Here is a 16,546-nt window from a genome sequence, read left to right as displayed (position 1 = left end):
TATGATGTGACTTGTTTGCACTTGTTTTACTGAATCAGTGAATCATCAGTTGTTTTCCAAACACTCATTTATTCTTCTTTAGGTTTGAATCTCTCTGTGCTGATTGGAGTTGTTGTTGTGGCTTTGGTGGTCATGATGATGTGTGCCATTATATATACATGTGTACGGTAGGTGCATGACACATATTAAGTATTTATAATGATTTAAAGTAAAATAACAATTGTTACTAAGTGACTAAACAGAACATAATTATCACAGAATAGGTTTAGCATATTACATTGACTTATATGAGTGTATTTTATTGTGTACTGACATACTGTATATTCCCAATAAAAGTGATGTACACAGTTATAGCAAGATAAATATTTATACAAAGCTGGATTTCCTATAGCACCTATTATGAAATATCATCAGTGTGAACAGAAAGCAAACTTCTTGGAATTCTAAAGGCTAATAAACAAAGTCTGAAGCTAAAATACTAGAGTCTGTGTTCATCATACACTACTTGATTTTCTGTGAAATCTACAAACTGCTATGACTGGGACCACCCAGATCTGCAGATTGTTACTGAACTTCGGCAACTAGCATCAACTCGTTCAGATGGCAAATCAGTGCAAAAGTGCTGTAGTGTATTCCAGCCTTCACGCAAAGTCAATTCCCTTTAAAAACCAAGAACATGCTTTAGTCTCATACAGTGGCCCCAAAAAGCACTTTGATACTAAAGATGTATGAATATTCTAGCATTAGTTGTCAAACCAAGTCACATTTATTACTAGGACTAGCATGCCTTTCAAGTCCAAGAAGACTTGTCAAACGTTAGTTGGTGTGAAGAACAAAACTGTGTTTAAACTGTTTGCATGATGCATCTGTTTGCAAAGTAAATAAATAAATAATAATAATAATAACAACTTTGAAAAGGTTGTTGCAAAAATATATATAACTCATTAATATACCTATTTTTCTTAACTTATATATCTTTTTCCCCAGATTGTCCACTAAGCAAAAGGTGAGTCTATTATTTCATAGTGGATATGTTAAGGAAACATGATGATGATGACGAAGAAGAGTGTTTCTGTTTTCAGGCTCAGAATGAGGCAGCAGGCACATATGCGTCTCTTCAGCTCTCTGCTTCACCCTCTGAATATGAGACTTTGAACATTAAGAGAAGTGACACACAATAAACAACAAACACACATCTGATCTCCTCCTTTGTCTTCTTCAGTCAGCTGTACTTTCAAGATTTCTATAATACTTATATTTCCACATGAAAGACTCATAAAACAAAACATTTCATGTGTATCCTATGTCTTAATACGCTGTATGAGCATGAACACCAATAAATACTGGCAGCAATTTATGAATGTAATTACTTACATGTGCATGCATTCTAGTTATTGTTTAATAAAACATAACTGTTTTATGGACTGTTATTCAAACTGATAACAAAACACAGGCTTTTTGGACATACAGTATGTTGCAGATAAAAGTGATTTACCCAGTTATAGCGATTTACAATGTAAATACATGTAGTTACAAATAAGTGCACTGTATTAAATGATTAATTTAAATGATATTTTAATTGATGATACATAAAAAATATATATATATATATACAATTTAAAATGAACAAAAAAATATTTTGAGAAGTATTTTGCTAATGTGATGTGTCGAACATCATGTTTTCTCTGCTGAGTTTTTGCACTTGCGAGGAACTGACTTCATAGCCACTAAAAATGCACTCTGGCTTAGGTTGGCCTAACAAAATATAAAGCACAAAATAAAGAAGTAGAACATGAACACACGCTTTTCAGAAAATAAAATAGAAAAACTTCCACAAAGATGATGTGCAGCGAGAACTCGGTCAACCTTTTCTATCATTCCACAAGAGAAAGAAGAGTTCAGAACATAAAATACTACACAAATGCTGAAAGTTTGTTATAAGTGCTAAAAATGCTAAAAGTGTATGCATGTACAAGTGCAAACACTTACTCATTTACAAGTTAAACATGCAAGCTGATGCTGTCACAGGAAGTTCGGTCAGTATGTTGTGGTTGTGATTCACACACTTCCACACAGTCTCAAAACAGCAGCAGTTCAGACTGTTTTCTCGTTTCTGGTAAATCTTAAATTCTCCTTTTTCATTAGATGTTTCATTGTTGAAAACCTTTCATTGTTAGAAGCTTCATTTTGTATATTTCAAACTATTAATTTGCATTATTTGTGGAACTTAATATGTGATTCTCATAAATCCTTTTTTAGTTATGTATGCATGTAAATACTTGCAAATTTCAAATGTTTTTTTTCCCCACAGGGACTGAGCATCTGCTAATGAAGAGATGGACACTGCAGAGAAAATCATTCTTTTCTGTTTTCTCTTACAAGGTTTGATTTTCATTCTCTTCTTCTTCTTCTTCTTCTTCTTCTTCTTCTTCTTCTAGTAAAGTGTGACCTGTTCGGTGTGACTGAGAATGTAAATTAACTAGATTAACTAGTTTAAGTGCTAAATTAACTAGTAAATGAACAAATGTAGTTAAGTGCTTAACTACATTATTCTACATCAGGGGTGAGCTGGAGCCCTGCAGAGTTTTGTTCTGACCCTGCTCTAACCCACATACCATGTAGTTTTCAAATAAGCCTGAAGGACTTGATTAGTTGAATCAGGTGTGTTTAATTAGGGTTGAATCTAAACTCTGCAGGGCTTCGGCTCTCCAAGAATGGAGTTTGACACCCCTGGTCTACATACATGAAACTATATTGAAACTTTTAATTCAGATAGTGACTCATACACAAAATGTTTTCTGAAGTTTGGGATCTCATTCAATATACACTATTTTACAGTTATTACTTAATACATTAATAGTACGTTCTGCTAATGTTCGCCCCTTATAAAATGATGCTTTAATACAATTAAATGTAAGAATTAAAAACATTCATTTTGTTTATAAAAGATAGGAAATGTGTTGGTGTGACTGAATGCTTCAGTGTTTATTTCTGCTTGTGTTTAAATGCTTTTCATCATGTGTGATGTACTGTAGGTGTTTGCTGTAGAGATTTCAGCATTACTCTGCCACAGAAGATCGAAGCTCTCAATGGATCCTGTGTGATCATAAAGTGTAGATTTGAGATTTGGGAAATATATGACGAAGACCTCACTGAAAGAGCTACAGGACTGATGTGAAAAACAATCTAGTGTTTAACTCAAGCACATCAAGCCAGAAATCCTTCATGTAAGGAAATATAACTGGAAAATTAAAAGACAAGGACTGTACCACTGTTTTCCATGAACTCAGATCATATCACAGTTAACTCAAGCACATCAGGATTGAGGATAAAGGTGGACTGAAATGGACCTATAAAGAAACAAGTGTTTCAATTCATGTGGTTGGTGAGTGAATTCATGATTGGATAATATTATAAACTTTTATAATAATTAAATTGTGATCTAGTACAGAAAAATAAAATCTCTTTCACAATCAATATCTGAAATGAAACATGTTATGACAGTAGTCTAAAAGACAACAACATTTCATTTAATGCCAGAGTTTCCCATGACCAATATAGACACTTTTAAACTTTTTTTTTTTTTTGAGGAAAAAAAAAAACAAAACACATTGTGGCGATGATAGTCTTCGACCAAAATGTTACTTTATAATCAGCATATTCATATATACAACATAAATATGTGTTTATTTCAGACTCTCCCCCCAGACCCACAGTGCAGCTGTATGTTGAGCAGAAGGAGGTGCAGGATCAGGAGGAGGTGTTGGAGGGGAGCTCTGTGAGTCTGCGCTGCTCTGCTGAGACTCTCTGCTCCTCTCCTCCACCAACTCTCACATGGAGCTCCACTCCCAGAATCCCCCTCAGTGAGAGCAGCAGACTAGAGGAGCTCATCTCTGATCTGAACTTCAGTGCTACTCACCGTCAGCACAGAGTCACTTTCACCTGCACTATAACCTACCAGCTACAGGACGAGAACAAAACAGCACAGGACAGCATCAGATTACATGTTCAGTGTAAGATTTTTGTGGCATTATTTCTTTTCTCCTCCATAAGGTGTCCATGTATCACATCATTCTCTCTTTCTCTTTTTCAGATGCCCCTAAACTCTCTCCATCCTCCAGCTGTACCAGGACCTGATGTAACTGTGTGTTTCTGTGAGGCTGATGGGAATCCCTCTCCTGAACTGGAGTGGCATCTGTCAGGACGTCCTGTCACTAACTCTTCAAACACATTCATCAGTGAAGAGCGACTGAGCAGCACAGGCTTGAAGAGCTCCATCACTCTTCATCAGTCTCTCACACACACATCCACTCTGCAGTGTGTCAGCAGAAACACTCATGGAAATGCAAGTCAACTCTTTCAACTGCCTTCATCTGTTGCACGTAAGTTACAGTTCTGTGATTCATGCAGTATAAGATAAAAGAATATATGTTTTTGTCAGTCTGTAAATGAAAACCGTGTAAATTGTTCATTCATCGACTGAGTGACAGACATTGACTTCAATGAGAATGCTAAGCTAATCTCTTACTTTTCAGATTGTTTCTCTTTCATTGCATTTTTTTGTTATTTTGTTGTTTAGAAATTATGATGTGACTTGTTTTGCACTTGTTTTACTGAATCAGTGAATCATCAGTTGTTTTCCAAAACACTCATTTATTCTTCTTAGGTTTGAATCTCTCTGTGCTGATTGGAGTTGTTGTTGTGGCTTTGGTGGTCATGATGATGTGGGGTGCCATTATATATACATAGTGTACGGTAGGTGCATGACAGCATATTAAGTATTTATAATGATTTAAAGTAAAATAACAATGGTACTAAGTGACTAAACAGAACATAATTATCACAGAATAGGTTTAGCATCTTACATTGACTTATATGAGTGTATTTTATTATTGTGTACTGACATACTGTATATTCCCAATGAAAGTGATGTACACAGTTATAGCAAGATAAATATTTATACAAAGCTGGATTTCATATAGCACCTATTGTGAAATATCATCAGTGTGAACAGAAAGAAAACTTCTTGGAAATTCTAAAGGCTAATACAACAAAGTCTGAAGCGTAAAATACTAGAGTCGCTGTGTTCATCTACACTACTTTGGTTTTGCTGTTGAAATCTACAAAACTGCTATGACTGGGACCACCCAGATCTGCAGACTGCTACTGAACTTCGGCAACTAGCATTGACTCGTTCAGATGGCGACAAATCAGTCCAAAAGTGCTGTAGTGTAAATTCCAGCCTTCACGCAAAGTCAATACCTATTAAAAAACCAAGAAACATGCTTTAGTCTCATACAGTGGCCACCAAAAGCACTTTGTACTAAAGATGTATGAACGATTTCTAGCCATTAGTTGTCAAAGCCAAGTCACATTTATTTACTAGGACCTAGCATGGGCCTTTCAAGCCAAGGAAAGACTTGCCACAACGTAGTTGGTGTGAAGAAACAAATACTGTGTTTAAAAACTGTTTGCGATGATGCATCTTGTTTGCAAAGTACATCAATAAAAAAATAATAATAATAAGAACAACTTTGAAAAGGTTGTTGCAAAAATATATATGACACTCATTAATATACCTATTTTTCTAACTTATTTATTTTTTTTCCTTCCCCCAGATTGGAATTGTCCACAAGCAAAAAGGTGAGTCTATTATTTCATAGTGGATTTAAGGCAGCATGATGATGATGGATTATGTGGTGATGGTTGAAGAGTGTTTCTGTTTCAGGCTCAGGAATGAAGGCAGGCAGGCACATATGCGTCTCTTCAGCTATCTGCTCCACCCTATGAATATGAGACTTTGAACATTAAGAGAAGTGACACACAATAAAACAACCAAACACATCTGATCTCCTCCTTTGTCGTCTTCAGTCAGCTGTACTTTCAAAGATTTCTATAATACTTCTATTTCCACATGAAGACTCATAAAAAAAAACATTTCATGTGTATCCTATGTCTTAATAAGCTGTATGAGCATGAACACCAAGAAATACTGGTCAGCAATTTATGAATGTAATTAACTTAGCAAAATTTATTATATATCTATATATTTGAGTGGATAAAAAAAAAAAATATGTGGCATGCATTCTAGTTATTTGTTTAAATAAAACATAACTGTTTTATGGACTGTTAGGTAAACTGATAACAAACACAAGGCATTTTTGAAATACAGTATGGTGCAGATAAAAGTGATTTACCCAGTTATAGCGATTTTACAATGTTAAAAAAGTAGGTACAAATGAAGAGCACTGTATTAAAATGATAAATTAAATGATATGTTAATTGATGATACATAAAAAAACATATATATACACTTTAAAAATGAACACAAAAATATTTTGAGAAGTATTTGACATGCTAATGTGAATGTGTTAACTCCCCAATGTTTCCTCTTCTGGGTTTTTACACTTGCCGAAAGGAACTGACTTCACAGCCACCTAAAAAGCACTGGGCTAGGTTGGGTAACAAAACACAAAGCACAAAATAAAGAAAGTAGAAACATAAATGCACACGCTTTTCAGAAAATAAAATAAAGACAAACTTCCACAAGGATGATTGATATTCGCACATGAGAACTCTTGTCAATCTATTGCTAGCATTCCACAAAGAATAAGAAGATGTAGACAACATAAAAGACAAACACAATCTGCTTGGAGAAGTATTTTATATAAGTGCTAATAAATGCTTAAAGTGTTATGCAGGAACCAATGCATGTTTTCTTGCCCCCCCTCTCTTCCTACTTCTATCTTTGGGTTGTTTTTTTTGCCAACCGCGAGGAACTGACTCGTCATGTTGCTAGTCTGCCACATATTATTCATTGTTCACTGCCTCTATTTAAAAACATGCACATTCCCCCTGCCTAGGGGTTGGCATAGCCTATAACCACAAAAACAGAGTAGAGAGAAGCACCGTAAATAACAAAAAAGAGTAAAAAACATAAAACATAGAAATATGCTTTTTTTTTTTTTTTTTTTATTTTTTTTTTCCTCCCATTTATTTTTTTTTATTCCCTTTTTTTTTTCAGAAAAATAAAATAGAACAAAAAAACTACTTGCCTGACAAGAATGATGTGCAGAGGGCGAGAACTCGCAATGGTCAATAGTTATTCCTATCAAAAAAGTATTTACATTATCCCCACCACAAAAGAGAAGAGAAGAGTTTCCATCGAACATCCAAAACAAAAAAAGGCTAACAACTAATGCTGAAAAGTTTTTTTATATAAACCAAAAAAAAAAAAACAAAAGTTGCTAAAATAAAATGCGTAAAAGTTTATTAATATTTTGCATGTACAAGTGCATACACTTTTTATACCCACTCTCATTTTTTACACAAGTTAAAAAAAAAAACATGCAAGCTGCTGCTGTCACACAGGAAGTTTTGGGGTCAGTATGGTTGTGGTTGTGATCCAACTTAAAGCACAACTTTCCACACAGTCCTCGTAAAAAAAACAGCAGCATCGGATTCAGAGAACTGTTTTTCCCTCCCCACCCATAACCCACCTTTTCTCCTCCGCTTTCCCCCCCCGGTCGTTTCTTCTATTCTTTCTCTTTTCCCTCTTTCCTTTTTCTGTTTACCTTCTTCTGGTAAATGACACCCCTTTAAAATATTCCACGCCCCCCTTCTTCTCCTCAACTTTTGTTCATATAATAGAAATGTTCAATTTTGGAAACCTTTTTTTGCTCTTTTTGGGGGTTGTTAGAAGCCTAAAAGGCTTAAATTTGATATATTTCCAAACTAATTATTAATTTTGCATTATATTTGTGGGACTTAAATATGTGATTATCTCCCCTGAATCGAATCCTTTTTTGAAAATAAAGTTATGTATGCATGTAAATACTTGAAAAAATTTCAAAAGTGTTCTTTCCCCCCCACAGGGACCTGAGCTTCCTTCCCTGTTAATGAAGAGATTGGACAACACCCAAAAGGAAAAAACATAAAAAACAAAAAATAATGGACAGGGAAGAAAAATCACATTTTTCCTTATTCTTCTTTTATTTCACACATTTCACAATTTCATTCTTATATTTTTTTTTTTTTATTTCATCTTCCTATTTTCTCGCTTATCCCCCCCTCGAGTGCCCCCTCAACTTAACCAGGTGTTTGAGAATTTTCCAATCTCACCCATCTTCTTCCCATATGCATGTGAAAAATACCTCTCCTATACCATACAATTACACAAACCGAATGCAACTAAAAAAACCATAAATATCCATATAAACCCATGAGAATCCTCCTTTCCCCTCCCCTCCTTTCCTTCTCTCCTACTTCTTCTTTTCTTATTCTTTTGCATTCTTTATTCTTACTTCATCTTCTCTATTTCCCCACTTCCCTTTCTCTGTAGTTAAAGTGTGAACCCGTTCTGTTCAGTGCGACTGAGAATGTAAAATTTAACTAAAACGGCCCATAGATTAAATAAAAAATACAAAAACGCCTAGTTTAAAAAGTAAAAAAAAAAAATAAAATAAAAAAAAAAAAAAAAAAAAGTGCTAGATATTAAACATAGCAAATTAAACGAAATTTAAAGTGCTTCAACTATAATTTAAAGTCCTCTACATCGAGGGGTGAATGCCCTGGAGCCACTCAGAGTTTTTGTTCCGTAAACCCTGCTCCTAAAATCTGCTAAACTAAACTACAACCGCCACAATAAAACCACCAATGTAGTTTTAAAAATAAGCCGTGAAGGACTTTTGATTGTTGAACATCAGGTGTGTTTTAAAATGTAAGGGGGTTGAATTCTTCTAAACCATCCTAAAAACAATTCAGCTGCAAGGGCCATTCGGTTCAATCCAGAAAAGGAAGAATGGAGGTTTGAAGACGACGGTACTACCCTTGGTATAAATACATGTAAACTATAAAATTGAAAAACTCTTATTTAATAATCTCAAGTATGTGACTCAATATACATAACAAAAATGTTTTCCTTTTCCCCCCCCCACCATCTTCGTCTGAAGTTGGGATCTCATATCTCATTACAAATATAAAATAACCAACTATTTTTTTTAAAAAAACAGTTATTACTTAAGAATTAACATTAAATGTAAAAATAATAAAGACGTACTAGTTTCTTGCTACTAATGTTAATCCCGTATAAAAATAATAAAATGATTCTTTTAATACAGTAAACAATTTAAGATTGTAAAGAATTTAAAAAAGAAATAAATTAATTTAACAAAATGACACTCGGGGATCAGAAGAAGATGTTGCTGGTTTGTAGTGTCCTGAATGCGTTCAAGTGTTTATATATTTTCTTTTAATTATTTTTTTATTTTTTTTATTTTTTTCTTATTTGTGATATTTCCTGCTTAGTGGTGTTTAAATGCTTTTCCGAGCCTATAAAATAAAAAAAAAAATGCTTTTTCCCCATCGTGTGTGTTGTAATGTAGGTGTTTAGCCCTGTAGAGAGAGGAGATGTCAACATTACTGTCTAGATTGGACACTCGCCACAGCGAAAGATGTATATTCGAAGCTCTCCTCAGAGTGTTGGTGTGTCTGAACGCTTCAGTGTTTATTTCTGCTTTTGTTTGAATGCTTTTCATCGTGTGTGTTGTACTGTAGGTGTTTGCTGTAGAGATTTCAGCATTACTCTGCCACAGACGATCTATGCTCTCAGTGGATCCTGTGTGATCATAAAGTGTAGATTTGAGATTCATGAACAATATGACAAAAATCTTACTGAAAGAGCTACAGGACAGTGGTTCAAAGACGGCACTAATGTGAAAAACAATCTAGTGTTTAACTCAAGCACATCAAGCCAGAAATCCTTCATGAAAGGAAATATAACTGGAAAATTAAAAGACAAGAACTGTACCACTGTTTTTCATGACCTCAGATCAATACACAGTGGTCAATATTACTTCAGGATTGAGGGTGAAGGTGGACTGAAATGGACCTTTTCAAAAACAAGTGTTTCAGTTCATGTGATTGGTGAGTAACTTCATGACTGGAAAATATTATAAACTGTAAATTGTTCTAGTACAAGACAATAAAATCTCTTTCACAATCACTATCTGAGAGGAAAATTTAATGACAGTAGTCTAAAAGGCAAGAAAATTTCAATCCATGCCAGAGTTTCCATGATCAATATAGACTTTTTAAAAACAAACAAACAAACAAACAAAAAATCATTGTGGCGATGATAGTCTTCAACCAACATGTTACTTTATAATCAGTATATTCATATATACAACATAAATATGTGTTTATTTCAGACTCTCCCCCCAAACCCACAGTGCAGCTGTATGTGGAGCAGAAGGAGGTGCAGGATCAGGAGAAGGTGTTGGAGGGGAGTTCTGTGAGTCTGCGCTGCTCTGCTGAGACTCTCTGCTCCTCTCCTCCACCAACTCTCACATGGAGCTCCACTCCCAGAATCCCCCTCAGTGAGAGCGCAGAATAGAGGAGCTCATCTCTGATCTGAACTTCCCTGCTACTCACCGTCAGCACAGAGTCTCTTTCACCTGCACTATAACCTACCAGCTACAGGACGAGAACAAAACAGCACAGGACAGCATCAGATTACATGTTCAGTGTAAGATTTTCGTGGCATCATTTCTTTTCTCCTCCATCGATGTCCATGTATCACATCATTCTCTCTTTCTCTTTTTCAGATGCCCCTAAAATCTCTCCATCCTACAGCTGTAACAGGACTGATGTAAATGTTGTTTTCTGTGAGGCTGATGGGAATCCCTCTCCTGAACTGGAGTGGTATCTGTCAGGACGTCCTGTCACTAACTCTTCAAACACATTCATCAGTGAAGAGCGACTGAGCAGCACAGGCTTGAGGAGCTCCATCACTCTTCATCAGTCTCTCACACACACATCCACTCTGCAGTGTGTCAGCAGAAACACTCATGGAAACGCAAGTCAACTCTTTCAACTGCCTTCATCTGTTGCACGTGAGTTTCAGTTCTGTGATTCATCCAATAGAAGAACATCTGTTATTAATTTAGAAATGAAAAACATGTAAATCTATAGGAAGGCATCAATGTATGCCTGAATCCAATGTTAGCTTCACTTACTGTCTCCTGAGATGTCTTCATCTGATCAATTTTTAAAGGTAGCATAGATGTATCCTGCTTCGCTCTAATACTATATGATATGAGAGCTAAAAAATAAAAAAAGGCTCCTGAAAGTGGTTCTAGTTAGTGGTCTGTTTAAATGACAAATGTTAAGGTTTTAAACCAACTGTTCCCAGGTAAAAAAGAAATACACTTACAGTAGTTGTACTAAAATCGATGTACTTATATTTTTAATATACTATAGTAAGTGCATAATAAATGTGTTATTTTGGTACAACTTTAAGTATGTTAAGTGCTCTTTAAGATCAATTTAAAGCTAATTGCAGTATATTTTAATATATTTTGTTTTGTTAAAATGGAAAAGGTCAGCTGCCTGAGCTTTGGGAAGCAAACATTAACATAAGTAGGGATGCTAATGCTAATCTCTTTTTAAATTCTCATTCGCATGCCATCATGGTTATTTTGATGTTTACGATATACATAACGTATATGTGTATGTTTAAGATTACGCTATAACTCTCTAGAACTTGCTTGATTGAATCATCAGTGGTTTTCCAAACACTCTTTTATTTTATTTTTTTAGGTTTGAATCTTTTCTCTGTGATGATTGGAGTTGTTGTGGGTTTGGTGGTCATGTTGTTGTGCGCCATTACATGTATCTGTGTAAGGTAGGTGCAAGACACAGAAATTAGGTATTAAGAATGATGCATAATAGAAGAGCACTGTGAAACCAGTAAGAAAAACAAATTCAGAAAAAAATTGATCTGATTATTTTTTTTGTACATTAACCAATTTCTGATACATTTTTAAATGTTTGTCAAGGGAACACATTCTCATCATAAAAGAGGTTTATTCTAGTCACTGTACATGTTTTTGAAAAATCAGCAGATACATTTTTTAATAATATAATGGACCATTACATCACATCTAAAAATGTATCAGTGTTTTTTGAGTTATTAAATTATTTTTAAACCAAGTGGCATTTATTTTAAGAAAGTATAACAGTATAGTACAATATTGTAAAGTATAATAGTACAAGCTTGTTTATATAAAATATAATAATACAAGCAGTTTTACAAATTTATATTCTCCAAATAGAGGCTTGCGTGGTTTTATACTATAGATTTACTTTTCAAACTGAACACAGAATGTATTTGACACATGTGGTTATCATGTATTACTGTGATGAACATCGCTGTGTTTTCTCTTCTACTGTACATTTTTATGAACTTGAGGGGAACCAACTTCACATTCACACCAGTAATAACCATCTTGAAACCATTTGGTGTCATTGCAAATAATAGAGAAGTTAGATCTGAGAAACCCTTGAGCATACAGTAAATAGTTTGTAGATACCAGTTGTTTTGATCATTTGTATCTAATGCAATGATATTTATATATGTGTGACTTAAATACCAATCCTGTCTGATCTATTGATTTTGCTAACTGTGAAGCTCATTTAGAATATTAATTATTTTAACATTGGACGCATGCTTTTTTTTGTTTGTTTTGTTTTAGAAAAAAAAACAGGAAAAACTTTCACAGACTAAACAAGGAAGGCGCTAAGAGAAGTGATCAAACTACCAATGAAGTGAGTAACAACAGACACACACAAACACTAACAACAGATGCAGAAACACCCACAAATCATGAATTCATAAAAAGTACACATTCACAAAAATGTAAATAAATACACTTAAAAAAAAATGTACACAGTACACAACTAGTACACTACTAACCAATTTAAACTTTCCAGCACTGATTCAACCCTGTCAATCCTTCAGGTTGTTCCACAGAAGAATCAAGACGACTCTGTTTATGTCATGATGTCATCTGCTGGAGCCAACACAGCAAACCAAGAATCCATCATTTATTCCTCCATTGACTTCACAAACTTTAAACCACAAGAGGTCGGTAGCGTCTCCTCGCTTCATGCTGTCTACAGTATGGTCCAGGATTGTTCTGGAGGGCTGGCAAAGACTGAGAGCTCAATGGCAGAGTCTTCAAGAGCCAGAGAAGCACAGGTGATTGTGATTGCAGATGTGCTTACTAAACAAACAGAGTCAAAGCAATCAGAGGAAGAGCCGTTTGCAGACTCCTCTGAGCTTTATGCAAAGGTTAAGGTTCGTAAAGCATTGATTGAGTATTTGTTGTGTCTTTGTTATCCTTTTTTTTTTTTTTTTTTTTTTTTTTTTTTTTTAGATATAAGTAAACAAAAGAAAATGTTAACATTTAGTCCCATTATTGCTGATGCATCATAGTTTTAGAGGTTACTGATGGGTTGTGAAATGTGTTGGTTAAAAAACAAACAAACAAAAATGATGACTGTTAGAGACAGTGGAGAGCACAAGGATGAATAGTGCACTGTAAAAACTTGGAGTAGTTCTTACACTTAATTTGGTTTGTCTTTACAGTGTTTAAGTTTTTTTTTTTTTTATTGTGTATTATATAAATATTCCCTGAATTGTTCCTTTCTTTGATGTTTTGGAATTATTTGAAATGCCTTGGGTTGCCATGAAAATTGGAATGTGATACACTCTAGTTTATCTATAATACTGCTTTCAGGGCAACAAATATTCTGGAGTAATAGCACTTCTGAATTAATGAGTATCAAAATCAGTCTAAGATTTTCATTTGGCCCTTTTGAAGCTAAACTTGTGGCAACAAAGAATCTAAGGATTGTTAATAGCAACTTGTGTGTGTGTGTCGCAACCATATGTTTGTTTTATTTTCTTTCATTTTTGTTCATTTATTTGTTTTTAATTATAAAATCATTTAATCTTAAAAAGTATGTTTTTCAAGGAAAAAAATATTGTCTTAGAAGAGGTGTATTTAAGTCATTGTATTTGTGGATAAAAATGGATAAAAATTAATCATGTAACAGAACATTAGGTCATATTTAAAAATGTATGAATGTTGTTGGTATATAAAACAAACTTTCATATCAAGTGGCATTTATTTTTTACAGATAAACTAGTCAAACTGAGCAAAAAAAGTATGCAGTTGTCATGTTTTACTGTGATGAACAGTGCTTACTCTTCTACTGTACATTCGTGTAGGGCTGCTCGATTACGACAAAAATCATAATCACGATTATTTTGGTCAATATTGTAATCACGATTATTTAAAACGATCATGAGGGGGCCATATGACCAAAACTTTATATGAGTGGTTTATTTAAAGATAGTGATAAATATCAAATATGTATTTCCTGTAAATAAGGTTGCTACAATCATTATATCTGCACTGTTTACTTCACTGGTTTGCACTCTATCTACCATTTGCTGCTTTACTTATCTTTCTTTTCACATGACCTATTTGTATATTTGTATAGTTGTACTTTATATTTTTTTTAAACAAACTGTGCTTTAATGTTTTTCTCAAGCAGTGTGATTATTTCATTTATTCACTATACCATTTATTATTAATGTCTCATTTCAGTTTAAGTTTGGCTTTAGTTTTGTATTTATTGCAGTTTATATGAAAAGGTTCATGTAGCGTGGTACAGCCTACTGCAGAAATTAATAATCAAACGTAAAATAAAATATACGCACGGATCCAAATTACTGTTACACGCGTATTTTCATTCTCAACTCTTTACATTCATTTATTACATGACTGACGAAGGTATACATGAATAATCACCAAGCGCAGCATTTTTGCATGTACTTGAGCGATTAGGCGCGCACCTTGAGCTAAAAAAGTTTACTTTAAATCATAGGCGGAGTTTAGGGGGGGCTAGGGGGGGCACTGCCCCCCCAGACGCGAGCCAATAATGATTTTGTCTGAGCTATGAATAAAATTATAAAATTAAATAATTAACATTTTCTCATTTTATTTGTATTATTTTATTATTTTAGTGGTTAGAATAAGTCCCTTTTGGGTTAAATTAATTATTTAAGTCCCATCATATCCTCCCGAGTCGCGGATGGTTCTTAACTTGAGAGGACATGAGAGGACTCTCTTTTTCGTTATTTTCCAGCTTTAGCAAGTTTAACAAATATTCGTTGTTTTCTTTATAAACTCACTAATAAAAAATGTGGTGGACTGAGTCATTTCTGGCTGAATTGGACAGGCGATTTGAAGCGATGGCCTTGAGTGTGGCGCGTGATTCAGTATTTAGTTTAAAGCACCATACACAAGGCTTATTCACCCTTGGCTAGTGACAGCTGAAGTGGATCTTGTGAAATGTGCGATCGCATCGTCGATTTACTCTTTAGAAACTTAAAGATGACTGTGCATACCATGAGCGCTCAGACTGATCTGAGATTTGCCCCGCAAACAACATTTCAGCAGTTATTATAGGCCCGTGTGTCCCGCACTTCTGTCGACTGAACCCGCCATGCCATTAATTATGAATTTATCAGTCTTTTGCATGCCAAAGTAAATTTTCTGCATATACATATTACGCCAAATAGAAGCAGAAAACCGTGCTATATTCATCATGAGATCGGGTTAGCCCGAAACAATTAATTTGTTGGCTATTTTACAAATGGGAATACAAATAATTCATGCCAATATTTAAAATTCAAGCTGTCCATAAAATTTATAGTGAAAAGTACTTTAAAAGCATCTGTAATGCAAATAAAGTATTTTTTAAAGCTGTTTTTAAAGCATTTGCTGAATGGATAATATATATTTTTTTTTAATAGGATAATAAATAATTCACATATCAGGACAAAATTGTGTTGCAGCAAGTCCTTTAAATTTTAAGGTATTCAGAACAGAGCAACATAAAAATCAGAAGAAAAAAAAAATATTTTTTATATTTTTTCTATAGTTACAGGACAAAGTTTTACATATGCCATATGTATGTTTTTTTATTTTATTTTTTATTGTACAGAATTATAAAATAAAACGCAAATTATAATCGGGCCTGTTTTAGGCTTTTATATTTTTTAGATTTTAGACATCCATCAATTATGGTTATGTAAAAAATGACTCGCCATCTCATTGGATGTGCCTTTTAGAGAGAAATGCACGGATTACACAATGAAAGAGTTTCTATTTTCAATTAGAATTATTTCATTTTAAAGAAGTAATTTAAAGATTTCTATATTTTTTTTATCTTTTCTGTGAGGCAATTCACTGAGTTTAGGTTCATCATTGAACCTAAGAAAAAAAAAATCATTGTGAAGTACTCCTGTTCAAGACCGAGACGGCAGAAAGCATATTCTGTTTATTTTCTTTATTTTATAAAAGCACAACGTTGGCTGGCGCCACCATGTCCTGCGGCTTCCACTCTCCACCACAAACGACTGGATAATGGTCTAAACAGCGCACATTTATCTAGGTTAAACATTTTAAACTAACATTGTAATATGCTTGACCTGTTATAAATATAGATTTATACATAAGATGTGATGATTTGAGAGGCTAAATTGATTTAAACATATAGGCTATGATCAATTCACTGTCTGCCGCTGGCCCGCTTACATTTTAAGGAACAAAAAAATGCTCCAAACATTTATCTAAATTAAATTTATAAAAAAAACTAAATGAAATATATTCACTTTTCCATTACATACAAA

The 16,546-nt window shown here is 34.1% G+C and overlaps 1 pseudogene; it reads left to right on the top strand.

Moving 5' to 3' along the window:
- The first annotated feature begins 1,906 nt into the window (after positions 1–1,906).
- LOC109072119 lies at positions 1,907–11,951 on the top strand (annotated as a pseudogene).
- Positions 11,952–16,546: the final 4,595 nt, after the last annotated feature.

This window comes from Cyprinus carpio, chromosome A5, assembly GCF_018340385.1.
Source record: "Cyprinus carpio isolate SPL01 chromosome A5, ASM1834038v1, whole genome shotgun sequence".
In the NCBI taxonomy this organism is placed as follows: Eukaryota; Metazoa; Chordata; class Actinopteri; order Cypriniformes; family Cyprinidae; genus Cyprinus; species Cyprinus carpio.
The sequence above is the reverse complement of the archived record's forward strand: the minus strand, read 5'-3'. Positions and strand labels throughout refer to the sequence as shown.